Consider the following 8,074-nt stretch of genomic DNA (forward strand, 5'->3'; position numbering starts at 1 on the left):
TGAAGGGGCATATTGTATTTACTTATTGAATGAGTGATTGCATGTAAGAGTGAGAGAGTGAAGAGAACTCTTTTTCAGTGCCCACTCAGATACTTTAGATTTATCTTATTACTTCTGCGTGTTGTTGAAAAGGTATACCTTAGAAAGGTTTGACCTTTGAGATCCAGGTGGATGAATCCTAGGGAAGGATTTCCTAGTTCCAAACATAGAAATCCATGGAGCCAGGCTGTAAAGGAATTGCACTCTCAAGGAGCCAAGTGCCAAGATCGAGGGTTGTTAAGTGCCATAGAGTTGGTTCCGATTCATAGGGACCCTATGTAGAGTTTACGAGGAGCAGTTGGTGAGCTTGAACTGCCAACCTTGAGTTTTAAAGTGACTTTGCAGTCCAGCACATTAACCCACAGTTGTTGTTGTTAAGTGCCATCGAGTTATTTTTGACTCATAGGGATCCTGTACAGGCTTCCCGAGGAGCAGCTGGTGAGCTTGAACTGCCGACCTTGCAGTTTAAACTGACTTTGAAATCCAGCGTATTAACCCACAGCGCCACACCGGAACTCCTTAACCCACAGCGCCACATCAGAATTCCAGGATAGAGGGTAGAGCTCATAAATAAAGGTCCAAGGGAGCTGCTGAGTGGGACAATATAGGTGCTTTAGCCAGGAGCATCCCAGGGCCTTAGATCCTGGAGAACACACTGGTCTATTATATTGGTAGTTGTCCTGGGTTCTTACATACTAAGGTATGGGCATCCTATTGCAGTACTGTAGGATAAGCATTGGACTGCAAGGTTTATTTGAACTGCATGATTAGCAGTTCAAACTTACTAGCCGTTCCTCAGAAATCCTATACAAGGTTGTTATGAATTGAAATTGACTTGACAGCACTTAAACAATAACAAGACATAGGAGGCAATGATTGGAGTGATTTATCAAAGAATACTGGCCACAACCTACCCAGACCACTCTAGTACTGAGCCGTTTAATATATGCTTGTTTTCTGGTGTTTATACTACAGGTTATCTGACTAGTGACTATTTTTGAAGATAGTCCTGCAGAATCTTGTAGATGAAGGTAGTCAACAATGACTCCTAATGGATGATCCAATCTGTGAACCCCAGTTACTCCCCTCGGATTCTTCAGGGTTATTCTAAGAAAGAAGTCTTGTCACATTGCCTCTCCAACCATAAGAAAGGATCCTGACACAGGTGTAGTGTGGCACAGTGATTTATTTCATATGACTTTTTCAGGCAAAGTCTTTACAACTATCACCAAATGGGGCCATGCAGATTGGGTATATTTCATTTTTCCTGACCGGTCTGGTTAAGAGAAGGTGGGAAGATGTTTTTAGGATTATGCGATCCAGTTGTGAGTGATTGTTAGCAGAATTCATTGTGATTATTTAGAACTGTGATTTGGGGATTGGCCAATTCTTGCCATCCCTTTGGTATAAAACGAGCCATCCTGAATCAGGAACTGGGGATTTCACTACCACCCAGAAAGCAGAACTAGGAATGGAGCAAGATCCCTGTGTTTTTAATTTTCTTGTTCTAGGAGACAGAAAGCTGTAATACAAAAGGAGTGGTAGAAACACAGGCAGAGCACAAGATAGAGCAGTGGTCTTCCTAGCCCATGGAGTGAGTATAGCTGATAACTTTCTGGCAGGAGGCTCACTGGCAGAGTTGGGAGCTTCCAATCACCATGCTTGCTGACTCATGAAGCTAGTGTTCAGTGTCCTTTGGCTGAGGCTTACTTAAGGTGAAGTGAAGTGCCTTTAAGTGAAGAACAAAAAGATATTTGTAGCACTGCAGGGCAGAGGCCAATGGTCTGAGAACCTGATTAAGACATGACTGTGGGCAGGCACAACTAAGTAGAGGATGTACTGACCAAAGAATTGTGTCCTGAGAATCTGATCCTGAATTGTAACCTCTTAACTTCAAACCACAAGGTTGGCAGTTCAAAACAGCAGCTGCTCTTTGGAAACCCAGTACAGGTTTGCTATGAGTCAGAACCAAGTCAACAGAACTTAACAACTACAACTTCCCTAATAAACCCTATTTTTGTGACTTCTGTATTGACATTGCAATGAATTACAGACTCCAGAAGAGGAGTAGAGAGGGTTGGTTGGTGTCAGAATTGGTAACGAAGGTGGGAGGATGGAGGCATGGCTGAACTCTGCCTCATAGGAATTGGCCTAGGGCTGATGTTGAGTTTGATTCTCCTTCCATTTTGTGAAGACAGAGAAGATCAGACATGAGTTCCATTCTTATACCTAGCAGTTCCCGATCTTATCTGCTACCTGTACCCTCTGTTATTGTTGTTAAGTGCCATCGAGTTGATTCCGACCCATAGCAACCCTGTATAGGGTTTCCAAGGATCAGCTGGTGAGCTTGAACTGCCAACCTTGCAGTTGAAACGGCTTTGCAGTCTGGCGCATTAACCTACAATACCACACCAGTACCCTCTGTAGTATATATCAAAAACATTAGGTGAACAAATCAGATTCCCTCACTCAGACTTTTACCAAACAAAAGCAAAAATAATGGAAAACTTGAAACTAGAAGTTTACATGTGAAGGGAAGAGCCAGGCAACTGGCTTTGGTGAAAGTTATGAATGAAGCCATAATGAAGCAGAAGTAGTCAATGAGGAGGCAGGAATAAGGAAGTAAAAGCAGGAGAAAGACAGAATCAGAGCCTATGAGAGAACTAAAAAGATAACCAAGATCTCAGAACTGTTTCAGTGTGTTGCTGATTTTTCTGTCTCTGGATCTAGTATACGTATTTGTAGTTGTTTTACTGAAGTGCCTTTGAGTCGGTTCCAACTCATAGGGACCAAGTATAGGGTTTCTGAGGATTGACTGGTGAGTTTAACTGCCAACCTTGTGGTACAAGCAGATCTTGTGGTCCACATATTTAAAATCACCCTTTCTCTGGTAGTAACTTCAGTGAGCCTCTGTTCTTTCTAGCCAGAAGAACTTCAAGACAGTTTAAATTTATCTTTTATTATATGGGAAGCCTCTAGAATAATATATATCTTGACAGCAAGGATGAAAACTTTGCTTATACTTGCCTGTTTTTTCAGTTGTCACCTAAGTTATCCTGCTGTCTTCTAGGGAATTTATTTTAATTGACATATGATATGTCCTTTTTAAATCGAGCTGTTGGGATTTTGTAACAGGATGTATAGTCCAAGGTGGGCCTTTGCCCTTCTATTTCCTGTGGCTTTGTTTTATTACAGAAATGTCAGGGCTTCAGAAGAGAACAGCATTGGTATATTTTGATCCCTGAGTCAAGCTAGACTTGAGTTTATGACAAGATTTCACCAATTATTTTCTTATGATTTGAGTGACTTATTCATATGAATTGAGTTACGTCCCCCACAAACTGTGTTGATTTGGCTGGGCTAAGAATCTCAGTAATGTGGAATTGACCTTTATTTAATGATCTGATATAAGTATCTTGTATGTTATAAATTATAAAAAGCAATTATTCATCTGTTGGTTAGCAATTGAGTTGTTTCTCCTTTTTTAGTATTATAAATAATGTTGTGGACATAAATTTTCATTTCTCTTAGATACATACTTAGGAGTAAAATTGCAAGGTCAAATGGTAACTTAATGTTAAAATCTCAAAGCAGCTGATAATTTTTCAAAGTGGCTGTACCATTGTTACATTCACAGTGACTGAGATATTAGTTTCGCCACATACCTGCTAACACTTGGGATTATCTATCTTTTAATCTCATTGTGGTTTAGATTTGCATTTCTCTGATAGACAATGATGTTGAGCATTTTTTCATATCTTATGGACCATTTGAATATTTTCTTAGGAGGAATGTGTATCTAGATCTGTTGTCTATTGCTAAATTGTGTCATTTATCTATTTATTATTAAGTTGTAAGGATTATTTACATTGCTAGACTCAAATCCCTTCTCAGATATATGATTTTCAAAAATTCTCTCTTATTCTGTAGGCTATATTTTTATGTTCATGATGATGTCCTTTGAAACACAAAAAGTTTTTTGGAGTCCTATCCAAAATGGAAGACTTCTGGTGTGATGATTTGGATCAGCACTAGACTGTGAACAATTAGATCAGTGGTTTTAACCTACTGACTACTCCTCAGAAACTATATGCAGGGTCTCTGTGAGTCTGAACTAGTTTGATGACACTTAAAGACAACAATTGATAATGGCAGGCTAGGCAGATACATTATCAAGATCCTTACAACAAAGACTCAGGAAACAAGTCAAATTGATAGAGATGACAATATGAAAGCTATAATTTTCAAAGGAAAGGACAAAGATATAGATCAACTAAGAGAAAGAGACTGAATGAAAATTGAACAAGAAGTGGTAAGCTGCCAAGAAATTGTGTGGTAATTTTAAATGACTACAAGTAGAATTCTGATCAGAGCCAGAACCAGATAACTCGCGCAGGACTACATCTGCACCAACAATGGCGATAGACAACCAGAAAGGTATATTCTCCCCTCCACACTTTACACAACCTCTTTGTTACCAGTGATCCAACTCCTTACCATCCATCTGTTGCCTGTCAAATCACCTCTCCCACCACACACTGTGAGTGCTGTGCCCTCCCTTTTATATTTATCTTTCTTTTTATGCCTCCCCTCTTATTCTCAACCTTTCTTTCTTTTTTTTTCTTTTTTCTTTTGCTATTTCCTTTTAGTTCTTCTTCCTTGCCCTTCTCTATGCAGGATAGGTGGTCCTTCTTCTACAATCAACATTTTAGCTCTGGTAGCATAGTGGTTATGAATTCGGCTGCGAACTGCAAGGTCAGCAGTTTGAAACTACCAGCTGCTCCACAGGAGAAAGATGAAGCTTTCTGCTCCTGTAAAGATTTATAGCCTCGGAAACCCTGTACAGGGTCACTATGAGTTGGAACAGACTCTACGGCACATAACAACAACAACAACATCAGGTGTGGGTGCACAGTATTTCTGCTCAGACAAGTTTGGTGACTAGCACTTCAACACAACTGTGCTACTTTATTACTTTATTTTCTTCTTCTTCTAATTTTTTCCTCTTTCCCCCTTGGTTTTCTCTTATTTATTTTCTTTCCTTGTTCTTCTTCCTATCTAATAAACAAACTAGTATGTGCACCCTATTGACCATAGATATTAAAACAAACCAATATAAACCAGGAAATTACAACAATATTTCAAATCTCAGACATAACAGACCATTTCAAATTGCACAAGAAAAAAAGACATGATAATTCAAACAACAGACCAAAGTACTGGACTAGAAAATCTTTCTGAAGATTCAATGGCAGTTGAAATGTCTGGTAAGAAATTCAAAACAGGATATTTAGATATCTTCAATAAATTTAGAGCAAGTTCATGGAATCTACAGACAAAATCAAGGAAAACTGACAGAACTATGCAAGAATTCATAAAATAACTACAAGACAAAATTGATGGAAAACTAGAAACCACATAAAAACAGCCAGTAGAAATCCAGAAAGTTATTACTCAAATTTCAGAAGTAGATAATGCATTGTGAGGACACAGAAGTAGAAATTAATCAATAGAAGACAAAATTATCAAGACTGAAGAAAATCTCTTAATGTTAAGCCATTAGAGGACCAATCACAAGAAATGAAAGAAACAAACACCACCAACAACAACAAAATCCCCCCTAAGAATTAGGTGAAACACCATCAAGAAGAATAACTTACATGTGATTGGCTCCAGAATAGGAAGTCAGGACAATAAAAGCACAATAAAATCATGCAAGATTTATTGCAAGAAAACTTCTCTGATATCCTGAAAGACAAGAAGATATACATTCAAGAACCTCAACAAACCTCAAATAGTTGTTTTTATTAACTGCCACTGAGTTTGTTCTGATTCATCGTGACCCCTATATAAGAGTTTCCAGAGAGTTGCTGGTGGAGTTGAACCACTGACCTTGTGGTTTGCAGTCCAGTGTTTATCCTACAATACTACACCTTAAAAGAAAATCACCAAGACATATTGCAGTTAAATTTTACCAAAACAAAGATAAAGAAAAAATCTTGAAAGCAGATTGGAAAATAAAAAGTTACACACTAACAAGAAACATAAAGACGAAGATCTGATTTCTCAACAGAACCACACAGGCAAGGAAGAAATGGGAGGTCATATATAAAAGCCTAAAATAAACACAATTGATTATCAAGAATTACTTATACAGCAAAACTGTCACTCAACTACAATAGTAAAATTAGGATGATCAGATAAACAGAAACGAAAAGAATTTTTAGACGAGATCAAAGTTACAAAAAAATGTTATACAGATTTTTTCTTTTACAGAGAACCAACAATGGCAGACAACAACCAGAGATTAAGGCACATGATAATATCATATAGAAACCAACCCAGATATAGAATTGTCTATAACGTACAAGGTAGAAAATAGGGAAGCAGAGATGTCAATTTATAACCAGTAATTCATACAAAGCAAAAAGATGGACTAATTGATGTAATGGCAGAACTTCCAAATGGCGAAGGATGTCAAGATAATGTCAAGACAGAATGGATAATTTTAAACTAGTAACATAACAATAAATAACTTGGTAAGTTTAAAGAAAATTAATAAATCTTGCAAAGCAAACAAAACAGAAACAGAAGAAAACAAACAAACCCAGCTAAACAACACTAATAAATTAATATCTATAAACAATTTCAATGACTGTTAATAGATTAAATGCATCACTGAAGAGACAGAGTAGCAGAATGGATAAGAAAATAGGACCCATCAATATGCTGTTTAGAGTACACACATCATAGATACAAAATACAAAAATAGAGTGAAAATCAAAGGACAAACACATATCAATCAAATCGCACTCAAAATAGAATAAGATTGGCAATGCTAAGAAATGACAAAAAGAAGGCAAAAACCAGCAAAAAAAGGTGAGGAACAACCTTATGTAATGATTTAAGGGTCAATTCAGGAAGAGGGCATAACCATGATAGATATCTACACAGATAATGAATGTTGTTGCTGTTAAGTGCAAAGTCAGACCTTGATTCTGACTCATAGCAACCCTGTATAGGGTATCTGAGGAGCATCTGGTTGATTTGAACTGCCAAGCCTCTGGTTTACAATATAGCATCATACCAGGAGTCATACCCAGTGAAAAAGCACAGAAATACCTAAAGCAAACTTTAACAAAACTGAAGAGATCAATAGAAAACTCCATAATATTAGTAAGAGTCTTTAATAAATTATTTTTGATGAAGGACAGAACAACTAGAAAAAAAAAAATGCAATGAAAACATACACCTAAACAACACAATCAACCAACTAGACTTCAAAGATGTATACAGAACACTCAGCAAAACTGCACACCACACATTCTTTTTTGGCACACATGGTCTACTCCCAAAAGACCACATATTAGACACAAAGGATACATTTAAACATACTGTAATACTACAATGCATCTTTTCAGATTCCAACACAACAAAATAGGAAATCAACAACAGACCAAGGTAAAAAAAAGTAAATACATCTAAACTGAATAATACCATACTTTCAAACGACTGGCTAATGTTTTTTTAAGTGTCATCAAATCAACTCCAACTTAGAATGACCCTATATATGATTTCCCAGGAAACACTGGTGGGTTTGAACCACCAATCTTGCAGTTAGAAGTCCATTGGTTATCCTACAGCACCACACCAGACTTTCACTGTATCAAACAAGAATATTAACACAACATACAAAAATATTTGTTGTTGATGCTAAGTGCTGTCGAATGGATCCCAACTTATAGTGAATCTGAATAGGGTTTCCAAGGAGCAGACTGTGAGTTTGAACCACTGAGTTTCTAATTAGTAGTCTAGTGCTTATCCAGTGGTGACACACCAGGACTACAGATAGACCATAAGTCTTTGGGACTCTGAAAAAAAAAATGCTCAGAGGGCAATTTATAGTAATAAATGCAAACAAAACAAAGAGAATGAAAAAAGAGAATGAAAATCTCAACTTAACATCTCCAACACTGAAAATAACAGCAAAAAAAAAAAAAAAAAAAGCCTGCAGTCACAAGAAGAAAGGAAATAA

The sequence above is a fragment of the Chrysochloris asiatica genome, unplaced genomic scaffold (genome assembly GCF_000296735.1).
Source record: "Chrysochloris asiatica unplaced genomic scaffold, ChrAsi1.0 scaffold00253, whole genome shotgun sequence".
In the NCBI taxonomy this organism is placed as follows: domain Eukaryota; kingdom Metazoa; phylum Chordata; class Mammalia; order Afrosoricida; family Chrysochloridae; genus Chrysochloris; species Chrysochloris asiatica.